We start from the raw sequence: 14,170 nt of genomic DNA, 5'->3' as shown, positions 1-14,170 counted from the left end.
TAGAGACTTGTCAGTGTTAGAGGAACACTTCAAATTTCTCTCACCATTACTGAATGGTAGCTTTTTTTCTTAATTAAACACACACAAAACAGAACAACAAAACAAGCTACTAATATGAAAAACATAATTTTCCCCAAAACTCCTTCATTAGGAAAAATAAATAATACTTAAAGTATGTACAACTATTGCAGAAAAACATCTCTTTTTAACCTTGACAAAAGACCTTTTTCATACAAAAGGAAACTTTACTAGCAATCAGAATCAGGTGCCTCAGATGATCGAGAATTTCTTTTGAGCAGACCAAGTATATGCTCTTAAATGTATGTATGAATGTAAGTTAAGGCTTTTTTTTTCATTGCCTAAACAATTAGGGTAGGACCTATTATAGCAGTCACCTTCATGGTTTTAGGGAAAGCATTAACAGCTTTTGTCTTTAACTTTGAAAGTCCCCTTATCTTTCCTAGCGTTTCAATCATATTCTTTCACATAAATACCAAGTGAAGACTCTCTCCTGAAATATTTTCTAGGAAAGATGGCACCAGAAGGGAATAGAGGATCCTGGCAAAGAATTAACAGAGTAACAAAGCACTTCACTAACAAATATAAGAGTATCTGTCAGATCTCTGACCAGGCTCCCACGTGAGTTCCTTATCCTCCAGATCCTGATGACAGCCTATCATCTGTGCTTTTCTGCTCCTGTATTATTCATCCTTTTGTCACTCTTCTATCAATCCTTTGCTGTTACCTCTTCTTCCTCCAGATCATTAATAAATTATGTTTATCACAGTATCACATCCTATTGCACTAAACACTTCCTGATTTTTTTTACATTAAACTGCCCCTGTTCCGTGCCAAAAGGATATTTGTTTCCTGGGAACTCTCAGTTGGTCACCTTTTGTTTGTCCTGTACTTCCCTTTCAAATTTTTTTAAGACTAATTAAGATAAAATGGCAATGACAGAAATCAACTTAGTAAGATATTAATAACATGAAAATACTAAGAGAATACTTGATGAAGATTATAAACATTTTGCCTAATGGACACTGATACAGTAGATTGACATTTTGCTCACCATTATTTGGTGCCCTTACTTGCCATTATAAAAAGAAGCTATAAAACATTTTCAAAGCCTCTCCTGCAGCTTCTCCCATCCATCCTTATCCCACCATTATGACATAACTTTATTCAAATACTTTCTTCTGAATTAATTTAAAAAAAAATTTAAAAGAGGCAATATGTAAAAAATAGTTTTATTTGTTAGTCCATCTGATTTCTCCTGCTGGGCTGTTCAGCCACATTCAGAACATCTCTAAACCACTAATTCTCTCTGATCTCAGAGGCAGTTTTTTCTGGTTCTATGAGTTCCTCTGGTCCTGTCATCTTCTAGATCCTGCCTCTTCTACCCCTTTCTTCCTCCATGAGTTTTCCTTTGTTTCTCCCTTTTTTGTAATGGACTGGGTTTTGACCCCATTTTACCTTCCAGATATTCTACTGCATAGGTACATGATTCTCTTTACATAAGCTGGAGAAAAAATGGTGCCAACTTGCATGTAGCTGCTTGTGCTCTTCACAGAAGATGTTATCTTCTGATGGTCATGAATTCATAATTAAACTAGAAACCAGATCAAAAGCACAAGTTGTTACTACTTTGCACTGACTTCCTAAAGATTAGGAGTCACATGTAAAGATAGTGAGATTTAATATGGACATGACATAAATTGTACAATGGTCATCAAATGTTTTAAGACATATTCTACAGCTTCACTAGTTCATACTCTTATCAACATGGAGAAAGTATAAATGTACTATCTACTATACAATTCCAAACATTTGTTTTCTGTCTAATAAGGCTAACAAGACCAGCCAATCTTTCACCTTCCTTTGCCTTGGGTGTTTACCAATAACATGAAAAATAAACAACAAAAAAAGGAATCCAGGGTTTACCAGACAATAATAAACCTTTATTAACTGTAATATTGAGGTATTTTTAAATTTGAATCCTTCTTTGGGAACTCTTATTCCTTTTGCCACGCATTTTGAAAGATTGTCTTCATGTTTCTATCAGTCAAGGACACGTATTTTTATGAATCGGTTTGAGACACTTCCTGAATTTCATGCAGGTGACATGGGCAATTCCTATCCAAAAAAAAAATTCAGCTTCTGAAAAATTAACCTAATATAAAAAGCTAAATGTACAGAAATAGGTGACTGAAAGAAGCAATTCCACTTCTTTAAGATTTCAAGACCTTTGTTTGTTCTGCCCTGGAAACTAAACTATTTGGAATGTTTTTTGAAGTTCTTCCTATGTATTTTTTTTCACCTGACATTTAAAAACATCACCTTCTTCATTTTGGAAGGTAGAGCCTTGTTGAGGTAAAAGAATAAGATAATCAGATTACAGGAAGTTTTCCATTTCAAAATCACATACACTCTGATTTCTAAAGACCAAGGTTGTTGCTCTCATCATCACTAGCCTAGAAAAAGGGAGTCTGGCACTCAAACAACTACCTTTCCTCTTTCTGAAATTCCCCCCCCTTCCCCCCAAAAAAAAACCCTAAAAATTACTTCTGGAAGTATTTTGATTTTAATGGGTTCAGAACCAGTCTAATCTTAATTTCTTGAGAAAGGTTGTTTTTTTTTAATATCTGCTTAAACTTTTTCTATGATGATAAGCAGTAGATTATTTTTATTGTTATCAGTTTACGTGTAATAGTAAGTGATATTAAACTATACCTTTGGTTCTATGCTTAATTTTTCTTCTGTCTTTCATATGGTCATAGTTTTCAAAATAGCAAATAGTCACTGCACATGTGTAATTCCTTGTATTTAAGTTCTCAATAAAATTTTACATCAGAAGGTTTTGTTTAACACACTTTAATATCAAACCTTTGAACAAAAAAACCACATACATATAAATAAACCCAAAGCTCTTTGCTTTAAATAGAAATTGAACTCTGCATACTGTAGACCATAATCAAAAGCATTCATCTGCAAGACCAGCTTGAGCATTTTAGTTGTAATTTACAGGTCACTGACTTCTTCATTATAGGCAGCCCTTGGGAAAAGTAGTTTCTAATACAAAGGCACCTACAGTAGCCAAGCTGCAATATGTGAGCACTGCAGCAGTTCGCCTGTGACTGCAGGGTTTGAATATGCATTTAATAAACATTTGCATTCCAACTTGATCTTATTAAACAAAATTAGTTCCTACTGGGAGAGGAAGTAAAAGAATGGACAAATAAAGCCAGACAACAGTTTCAATGCATTTGAAAGAGCCATATTTTGCAACATTAACCTTTAGTGTCACCAAAGACCCATAGTATTTTTATGATCAGAGTACTTTTTTTAACAATAAATATATGGAATGGACAAATTTTCTCAGCACCTGAATTCTGACAGAGTAAGATAAGCAGTGTTATTTCATGCTCAGTAATATTATTTGTACCTATGTCGTTTTTTTTATAGTTATATACTTTCCACTGGCAAGTCTGAGTATTTTCAGATTTTTTTCACTTAACAAAGTCTTCAACCTAATGCGGTATAAAAATCAAAGCTATCTACTGGACGTTGGAGACTCAAAATTTTTTTCAGCTTCAAAACAACTGTACATACATATATTCTGTTCCACAGCTTCATCAGGTAACAGACGTGAAAGGCAAGCAAAACCATACTCTTGATGAGGTTTCTCTGTGGAAGGAAGGCAATGCTTAGATCTTCAAAAAACCCCCATACTATTTAGCATAGTCCAGAGGTGATGATACTTATGCTTCCATATCAGAGATTAAATTTTAGACAGCAACCAGAGTTTAAATATTTTTCTCACTCATTTGTCATTCTCTATCAATTCTCCTCTTTGTACACGTGTGCATGAAGGCTCTGAATAACAATTTTTTTTCCTAGATCACCCTGGATCAGGTACGGCAGATATTCTATCACATAAACTTTACAGAACGAGGAATAAGAGTTCTATAACTCACACAGAACTCTCCAGGATATTTCATGCTTACTGGGATTCAGACATAACTGCAGTGTTGGAGGTAAATGATAAACAAGATTTTTATTCTTTCTAATTTCAGGATCCTTTTTATTTTTTGAGTGAAATGCTAGTGTACACAAACGTCTATGAACACAAAATTTTATCAGAATGCTTACTACATAGACAGAAACCACCACTTAAACTTACATTTAGAAACAAACTTAAGACTGCGATTATTATGCAGTACTGGATCTAATTTTTATCTTTTTTTTTTTAGTTAAATTGTTTTCTTCCAAAATTCACTAGTTTCACTGAAATTAAAACAGGGACCAAACTGTGAGCAAGTCTTCATAACCTAATGACTAAAGCATTCAGCTCAGAAAATATTCTTGTATTCCAGACTCTGTTCCAATAAATGTTAAAATATGGGGGGTGGGGGTGGGTGTTAACAATTCCTTTATCCCATGCCAAATACTAAAGATCTAACAAGTAGATTCAAGATACCCACTTTCATCTTCACAGCCTGTAAAATTCATCTGAGGCAGATTCAGATTTTGTTAAGTAAGGGCATAAACTGAAAAAAGACCTTTTAAATCTTGGGTATGTGTTCCCACCACTTAGATTGTAGGAATATAAAACTGGAAAACCTGAGTCAAGGATCTTGAATTGTTAGGGTTGGTTCTTGACTTCACCACTCTGAGGGTTAAAGGCATCTCTCTCATTTTCTACCTCAGTGTATTCAGTGCATTTCTATACATTTGTTCCTGTGTTAACTCTGCACTTTAACTTAAAGGTATTTTCAAGTATTTACCTGTCTTTTGTTTCTGTAAACACTGCTCCTGTCTCTACTCAGCCTTTGGATGCTTCTAAAGTGCAAATAATTTAGTTTTTTTATTCTAACATGTATGTATTCCTTGACAGCCTTTTTAATAAAATAAACTCTTGTGAAATCTGGCTTCAGGGGCAGCTGTCTGCTTCAAGGAGGTGACCACCCGAGCTTTGGCTCTCTGCACATTTTGTTGTCTTCTGACGTTACCCTAGAAAATGCCCTTGTACTGTCAAGTACCCAAACTTTCCTTTTTTCTCACCTCAGGGCATGCAGCAAATACTGTCACCATCATACTCTAAGTCACTCATAACACAGTATTCATTCATTCTGGCTCTTTGAACTAAAAAGGAAAATAGTAAGTATCAGGCAAGACCTAGGTCAAGTGTTATGCAATGTAAACACTGATAGTTGATATGGTCTAGTTTTGAGGCAAATATTTTAGACAATCAAGACCACTTTTGCTTTGCTAAAATACACAAAACAACCCATTCTCACCTTTTACTGTACAATTGGACTTCATTTCTTGAAACATCTCTGTACCTATTTGGAGGCACATCCAAACTAACCCTTCTCATACATGACTGATTAGAACTCCACACAGGTGATGGTTCCACACAACTTTACTCCACATAACATTCACAAAACAGCACTAATTTTGCTCATTACAGCTGTATAATGAAAATAAGCATCAGCAACTCCTTCTCTTCTTAATATGACAACTCTTATGGAAATTGTATTACAAGAAAGTCTGTACTAAGACCCCACAATTGAGGTAAGAAAAGTAATTTGCAGACTCGGGATACTTACAGGTACCATAACAGCTCTTAAAATCCCAGGTGTTTCTGAGGATAGCCAGAGCTCACATTTGAGGATCTCAGGAATTTCAGCAGCAGAAAATCGTGTGATTACTGATTCTAAGGACTATCTTGTTTAACTGGCAGCTGATGGGAGACATAAAGACTTACATGTTTTACTCAGAAGCCTACAAGAGCAGTCAGGCCATACTTTGATGCCTAAACCCTTTTGTTGCTTTTAGCCTTCAATAAGTAACTCTAGAACAGACTGAATTCTTAACTTTCTTTTCTTCAGGTTTGTATCCCAACCTGAATACTGAGTATAGATCCTTCTGGTTAATATAGATGTATAACTTTGATTTTGCAAGATTCTGCCTTGAATGACCTCATAATCAAAATGTTACTCAGGAGGATTAATGTGAGGAAAGGTCAATGATTTCACAAGCTGAAAAATTCCACCAGACAAGCAAGCTGTTGAATAAAAAACCAAAGGCTTGCCAGGCTTACATTAATGCAGCTTAATTTGTTGTTTCTTGTAACTCTCAACCAATTTAACAGAAAATATGTTTTCTATTTGAGCCCCTTTTCAGAGGGAGTTTAGAAGGCAAAAGGTATTCTAGTTCTGAGACTCCTAAAATGTCTAGCATGAAAAGTCCCTTGTTGACCTTGATGGCCAATTTTTTTGAGGTTAACTGAAATTTGTATTGCACTCTTTTTTTTATGACTGTCCAAAAGAATGAGTAGTAGATGGAAATCTTATTTTAAGGTGCATAGATTTAAACAAATGCAGCAAATATAAATCTTGAACCAAAAATCAGAATCATCACTGCTTCCCATCTCTACTCCCCTCTTAACAAGAAATCTTCACACACTTTTAGGTGAAATAACACACTCGCACTACTCAAATTACATCTACTAGATTTATGTATAACATGGCAAAAGAACAAATTATCTTACCTAGAAAATCTGTATTTTCTGTATGTTGTGCAATTTGGTATGCTACCTATATAGAACTTCCTCAGCATAACTTGCTTAGCATTAGTAGCTAAATTTGGTGAAGCTTTTGGCCACAAGCTGTGAACTTTCACCCAGCTATGCTGAACTTTTACCTAGATAAGTAAAAGAAGGCCCCAGAGCTGGTTCGAGCTGGAAGACAAGGAAGCAAGGAAGGCCACTACAGTCGTCAGCTGATGCAGCAACCTTAGAGATGTAAGAAGAAACGGCCCAGCTAGAGACAACAAAGGGACCTAATGAAGAAGACCCCAGACCCTAATAACACTACTGGTCAGAACTGTTGCGTGAGGGGTGGGGAATTTAAATTGTGAGGGTATAATTGCCCAGGGATTTCTTTGCTTGGATTCCCTCTTCAGAGGCACATAGCTCGAGCTGCTCTGCATGTCAGATAAATAAACCATTTTTTTACTCAGTGGATTGGCGACTCATCTTTTTTGAGCAGGAAACAAGGGCCGAGCCCTGTTGACAGTGGCATAATTCTTGCAGGTGGCATAATTCCCTCCACACTGTATTTAGAAAAAAGTAAAACAGCATTTGTGAATCTCAGTTTTATTTATTATGGAACTGTTTTATGCCTGGCCTTTGAAAGAGCTAAACAGATTACAATAAATTCATATCCACACTGAAAAAAAATTAAGACCATTTTGTCAGAAAAGGTGCCAATGGGTGCTGCTATGCAACTACAGTTGCGACATGTTATGTGGGCTCCTGGAAATAAGCCTAAATAACCATTTGAATGAAAGTCTAATTATCTGGCTTGGTCATGAGTGAATTACTTGCGTCATGGTTTACTTAATTGGTTCTAAAGTTCATACTCATCCTAAGCGTAATGCTAATAGCGCACAAGGAGAGTGCTCATATTCAAAGGAAGTTGTCGTCCTTGGACTCTATTACATGGCTTCACGTGGGGACATTTTGGCAATCACTTCCATAGTAAAAGCAGTCTCCCCTTTCTAACTTATTTTCTGAAAGTTACTGTCAACACATCAGCCTCCTCTTCCTCTGGGGTTGCTGCTCCCTGGCCAGAAACAGCCAAGTCCTGGGACGCTCAGTCCCCTTCAGCCGTGAGGCCACCTCTGGGGATGCCTACCAGCACTGCCACTGACCAACAGCTGCAGGGGGGGTTAATTTCCCACCATGGTTGTCCTTCATGCACCACAAGGCCCCCCCACCCCACTGAGGTCTACAATGGCTTCAAGGGCACCAAGAGGGAATTGCTCTAATGCCCCACCTCCTGGTCCCCATTGGCCCCCCAGTCAGCCCACCCTCTCTTACTGGCTGTCAGTGTTGTCACTCAGGACAGTCCCGCCCTTGCCCACACAGTCTTTGGATGCGAATGCCCGTCTTGCCGCGTTGCCATGGCAATGCTAGAGCCGCCTCAGGGCCAGCCTCCAGTGATGCCTCCATCTTCAGCCATGGGGGATGCTTGTGGGGGGATTCCTCATGCCCAGGGGAGCATTACACGTAGGGCTTTTGTACATGGCTAAGAGCCACGTGTATAGTCCAAGAGGGTACAAAAATGAAACTAATTTGTGGAATTCATTCAAGTGCTACCTACATTGGGGATCTCTAAGGTTGAGGGTAGTGAGCACCTGGGCTAAGGTATGAGTTCTCAGTAAGACATGCACACAGATCATGATGTTCATAAATTCAGGGTCTTCTTGGACAGAAAATAAAATACGGGAACATGAAACATACAAATGCGCATACTTTCTTACACGATTCCTTAAAAATAGTTTGTGGTAAAACAGGATTTCTACTATGAACAAATAATCATACCTTTAGTCAGTCCTTTGTTAAGGCTTTAGCAAATCCCAATTTCATCAAATAGGAACCATATTCCCAAGACTTCCTGTGGCAGCAGGGTGTGAGAGACTGAAAGGGTTAATGTCTCAAACACTGTGGCGATTTGAGGCGCTATTTGCATGGCGACAGCAGGTCTGCGAGCATGGGGTGGGGGAGAGCAAGAGCGGGATGTGGAGAGCGCGTCGGAGGATGCGCGGTTCCAGGTTCTGCCAAACCTGACCATGTACGGACAGTGGTCATCTGAGAAAGGGGCTTGCAACCGCCCCAGAGACCCCTCACAACCACCCCCCTCCCCCAGCGCCTGCGCAGAAGATTGAGAACTTTCTAGAACAAGAACCATGTAAGCCCTGAAGGGCCGTACCTGGAGGCGGGGATTAGCCAATAAAAGGCTTGGCCCCCCCCCAGGGAAGCGCGCGCACGCCCACCACTGGAGGATTGCCACGTCTGTCATCGTCATCGCGGGATCCAAGGGTGGTGATACTTTTTCTTTCTCTTTCCTCCTCTCTCCTTCTTTCCTTTTCTTGCTTCTCCTCTCTTTTTCTCTGCTTTTCCAATATATATATGCAAGTTTGGGATCGGGAAGCCCGCAAAATAGCTCCGTTGCCAAATCGCCTTTGTTTGTTCGTTAAACTCGTCAGGTCGTGAAGTTTGTCCGTCTGTGGAATTCGCCAGTTAATAAAGTTGCTGGCCAGACTGTTCCTCTGGGTCATTGTCGTGACTCTGCCGACCACACGGCTCTGCCGAGCAGAGATCGGCTTCTGTTGGTACACAAACAGTCGGGGAATCGAAAAGATTCACTCATCTCGCAACCCACCGAGTGGGACGAGACACAGGGTCCCCCAGAATCTGGAAGATTACACATCTACAGTTTGAAGAAACTTAGAGCAAGGATGACTGACTAAAGATAAGACTCTGTGTTCATTGGCAGAGACCAAAATATTGCTGCTAATTCCAGGGTGGTAGCTGTCTGCTTCTGCTGCGAACAAAAAGGAGGTTCCAGAGAGCCATTACCTTGGAAATCCCACTCAGGGTGGGATCATCAAGCTCTTCCTAGCTCTCTCTAGGTACAGGGAGAGGCCCACAGAAGATGACTGTGTCTGGAAGGACGTTTCCGTGACGTGCTCATCATAGGTATTGCAATCCCTGAACTGGCACGCGAGAGTGTCCATTAGATTCAGAAGCAATTGAGAATGACTACCAATCAAGCCCATCTATTCCTCTTTATTACCAACAGTTCCTGCCCAACTCACACTTAGGCATGGCTGGGCAAACTTAACTGTTTAACCCTTGCAGCTTCAGGTCTGACCTGCCGCTTCAGCCAGCATGGCTGTGAGTCAGTGTATTGCCCGAGTGTGAACTGGGAGCTCTGCATTACAATCCCTACCACGCTGGTCAAGCACCTTCCAGGCGGTGAATGTCTCCAACTGTACAAGTTTTCATTTGTTCAACAAGCCAACCAAAACACTGCAAGAACCATGAGTATTTGAAGTATTAAAATTGTTATTATGGGATGAAGCATGATTGAGAGCATTAGGTTAGCCAGGGGCAACTAACCAAGCAAAGACTCATGACAGCCTGCCCTACCTACTTTACCAGTGATGCCAGAAATTTGTTCATTGTAGGAAACCTCCAACTTCTCCCATCTGCTTTAACTGATCTAACCCTTATTGTAAACTGGCATGATGGAATAAAGCTTTTAGGAAGGTGAGATGTATACCTAATGAAATAAGGGATAAAGATTGCTAAAGTGAAGAGTACACCTTAAGATGCTGTACTGTCCAAACGGGGCAGGGATAAAATAGGAAATAAAATCTGTATAGCACTGAGGTATTATAAAAACACCCATTGTGAGATAAGGAACCATTGGTTGAATTTTCCTAAAAATAACAAGAATATAAGTACAAGCAGTTCTGATACATAAACCGTCTTTACTTATATAAACTGTAGCAAAGCTATTCTCCTTAACTAAATCAAAGAAGAAAGAAGGAAGGATTCTTATTCTTCAAGGAAGAAGAATCAGTGGGGTGTGGTGACAAACAAGGACTATCAATTTCCAAGCCTTGATCTTCATCAAGAAAACCATCACTGTCATATTCATGACAACCTTCACATTCACAGTTTTAAAGCTGTTCACTTCTGGATATGCAAGGTGGTTCATCTCTCTAGAATATGTTACTATATTCTCCTTTGCTTGCAAAACCAAGCAAATCATAGGAAAGACAGTCAATGTGTCAACATCTGAAATTAGGATTATGAATAGTCATAGTTGAAAGCATAACTAATTCACCATATTCTACAATATTTTCCCATGCTGGAATAATTTTTCTTATATCCTGCTGTCTGGTTGAAATAATTGGTTAGAGGCATCCAGTTTTCCAGCTTCTTTGGTAGCATAAGAAAGCTTGTTAGTCATGACTTCTATATCTGCAACATCAATAGCAGACGTATCTCCTCCATTAGGGCCCATCCAGTCCTTCCAATCTCTTTTAGCTCTGGATTTCACTGTTTCTCAATGCTTCAGATTGGCCCCCTCATCCATTCCTGTTGACTTATTTTCAAGTAGAGACCACACTGGGATATGGTTTTGGAGATGTTGAAGCCATCTAATTGTACCTGGGTTTCTTTAAGAGAAGGTTTTGGGTTTCTGAGGATTTTAGTAGGTTGATCTAATTTAAGTACATGGAGACCTATTGCAGGATATTTTAAGTCATAAAGGAGCATTTCATTAACGTTGGAAGAGTCAAACGCAGACATTGTTTGATTCTTTGTTCCCAACAACAATATACAGTTCCCTTTTCGACCCTCCCTAGCATTACAAGACACTTTCCCAAAGTTTTTTTAAGTAGATAACTGATGTATCTTTACTGCACATCTCCATTCAGTGGAATGAGCCAGTCAGGGGGATCTTTCTGATTCAGTTTAAATTTTTGTAAAGTAATTAGTGAATTACTGACATTGCAATAACTTGGAAATCCTCACTTCTGAAAAGACCAGACCCTGTTAGAGAGGAATCCAAAGCAGGGAGGTCACTTTTGCTTTTCACATCCCGTTAAAGGTACTGAAGAAGGCCCCATTGGCAGTTACTTCATGTTATGAGATCAAGAGATCCATATGCGTATACGTAGCTTATCTCTAGAAAATAAAACAGTGTAAGACCCTGATTCTCCTCACGTGGCCTGATCCTGACCCCTACATGTGGCCTGACAGCCCCTTTGGCCTTGGTCTGGCCACATCACTGGCACCCTGACAATGTCACCCCAACCTTTTTCTTTACTGTTTCTTCTGCCTGGTTTTAAGAAGTCACACTTAAGTATGTGTAGGAAGGGCAACATGTTTCTGAAGAGATCTTGTCAACCTTCAATTTTTTCTATCAGTTCAGGGGTTCCTGTACATTTCTATGCCTCGACCTTTCTTTAAGAAAAACAAACAAACAAAACCAAACCAAAACAAAACCCAAACAGATTTTTGGGGAAAGATTACATTTTCAGCGATGATCTTCTTCAGCTGATTCAGGAGTAAACATGAACTGGCTGAACAGCTACACAAGTTCTAGGCTACAGCTAATACTTTGAAGAAAATTCTTGTCAACGTCAATAGTGGTGCCCCTCGGCTAACTACACACTAAGCCTGAGGTCATGTAATATAACCTTAATGTTTATTTTTTTCTGTAACTACCAGACTAACTTAGTCACACCAGAGATGCCACCAAACGTCACAGTCTGCAGTCATTCTTACTTCCCATAGTTTATAGTTTCTGTGCTACCAAGATAAAAAATGGTACATTTAAATCAACAGTGTTGAATAACAACAGGATTCTTAATTGATTAGAGCTCTAAAACTACTCGCAGACTTTCTGGAAGCTTCAGAAACTGAAGTACCTGGAGATTAAACGATTAAGTCTGGACCAGATACACTGTGTTTCTTATGTAAGATTTGTGTAAGTTTAAAAATTAATATGAATCAATATAAAATACAGCAGTGGAATGTCATCTTCATTATACAGACAGGTGTTTGGCAGAGCATGGATGTGCTGAGCACACAGGAGAATCATCCAGGAAAAATTTAGACTCTGCCCTTGTGTAGCCCTTGGGAACTATGAGTCGAGTGTAGGGGACAGCCCCTTTCTGCCAGGGGACTTGCACCATTCAATGGCAGTGGAATGGCTGCAACCCAGCTGGCAGCTACAGCTGTGTAGTGCCTGAGCGGTGCTCTGGGCATCTGTGGACGCTTAAAAGCAAAACTCTAATAAGCCTAACAAGTAATGATGGGAATAGCAAAAGGATCATGCAGCATGAGGGGGACATAGCTCCGCCAAATTTCAAGAAAGATGAGAATATTTTAACTTTTCAACTAAGCTGTTATTTATAACCTTTTCTCTGGTCCCTTTCTATATATTTGGGTATGCAACTGAAAGAAAAGATTCATTGAAAGAGTTACCTGGACTTACCTATAGAACTTTGTCTCTAATCAAATGCATTATATATTATACCCTCACAGTTTGCTTTGTCAGCCTTTCCTGTTTTTTTTTTTGTTTTTGGTTTTTTTTGTGTGTGTGTTTTTTTTAAATTATTATTATTTTTATTTAAATTAATGCATTTTAAAGGAAGTCCATTTGTCATGGATTCTGTTCCTCTTCCACACAGTATGGCTTTAAACACTCTCAAGTTGTGATCTGTTAGATTATGGCAATTTTACTTCAAGGTTCTGGTTTGAATAGACTGTTACTGATGAAGAACTGGAGAATACAAAAAATCTAAGTACAGAACTGACAACAACTTTCATAGATGGAATGGTACCGATAATAACAACAAGTTATAGATCAAATACAAGTTTTACTACATTATATGATTGAAAATAATGCTTTACTGTAGCGAGGCAGCACAACAAATAAATCTACTCTAATTTGGGGGAAATATAAAAAAAGTTGTTCTACTTCCATTATAGATTATAGGTGGATGTATGACACAGAAAATATTATATTGGGAACAGCTTTGATTCTATAGCAAAAGAAGCACTAAAACAAAACAAAGTGAATCAGAAAAAGTCCAGCCAAGGCCTCTTGGTGAAAAGAGAGACGCCATTCAGATGTGAACTTATATAACTATTCTGCAAAGACCTATTCTTTTCATAGCATAATAGAGAAACTCACATTAAGACGATGTTAATTTTAATTCGTGCAGTTCTTTAAAAAATATCTGTAACGTCTGAGGTCTTCCATCAAACACAGCAAACAAAAAAGTTAAGAAAATTTTGGTCTCCTTTAATAGAAGTTTAGCTCAATACAATTATTACCAAGGTCAAATAGTCTAGTATATATTTAATTGAAGTGTTGCAAATCTTTTGATGTGTTAAGCTTGCACCTCAGCCTAAGGCTTTTGTTTGAATTTAATGACTTGGACAGTTTCTAAAACACAGGATATGAAAACAGAAATCACAAATAAGTAATGAGAAATATAAAAAAACCTGCTGAAGAAATAATCTTCAGCAACAAGGAAGGCTAAGAACAGTCACACTCAGTTATAACAGGACTGCACTCAGTCACAACACCCTGTATCTTTCAGAGATGACTGAAATCTAAATTGTCATAGTCATATGGATGCAAGAGGGAAATAAATATTTTCTTTGGTAGGTAATATGAACACTTACGGAAAATATATTCCAAACATCACTGATAATGTTGTAAGTGAAACCTTCCACATTCGTTTGGGGAATTAAAAAGCAGTTATGTCTCACAAAAACAGCTTCCAAACC

The sequence above is a fragment of the Mycteria americana genome, chromosome Z (genome assembly GCF_035582795.1).
Source record: "Mycteria americana isolate JAX WOST 10 ecotype Jacksonville Zoo and Gardens chromosome Z, USCA_MyAme_1.0, whole genome shotgun sequence".
NCBI classification, from domain to species: domain Eukaryota; kingdom Metazoa; phylum Chordata; class Aves; order Ciconiiformes; family Ciconiidae; genus Mycteria; species Mycteria americana.
Note: the sequence above shows the minus strand (reverse complement) of the source record.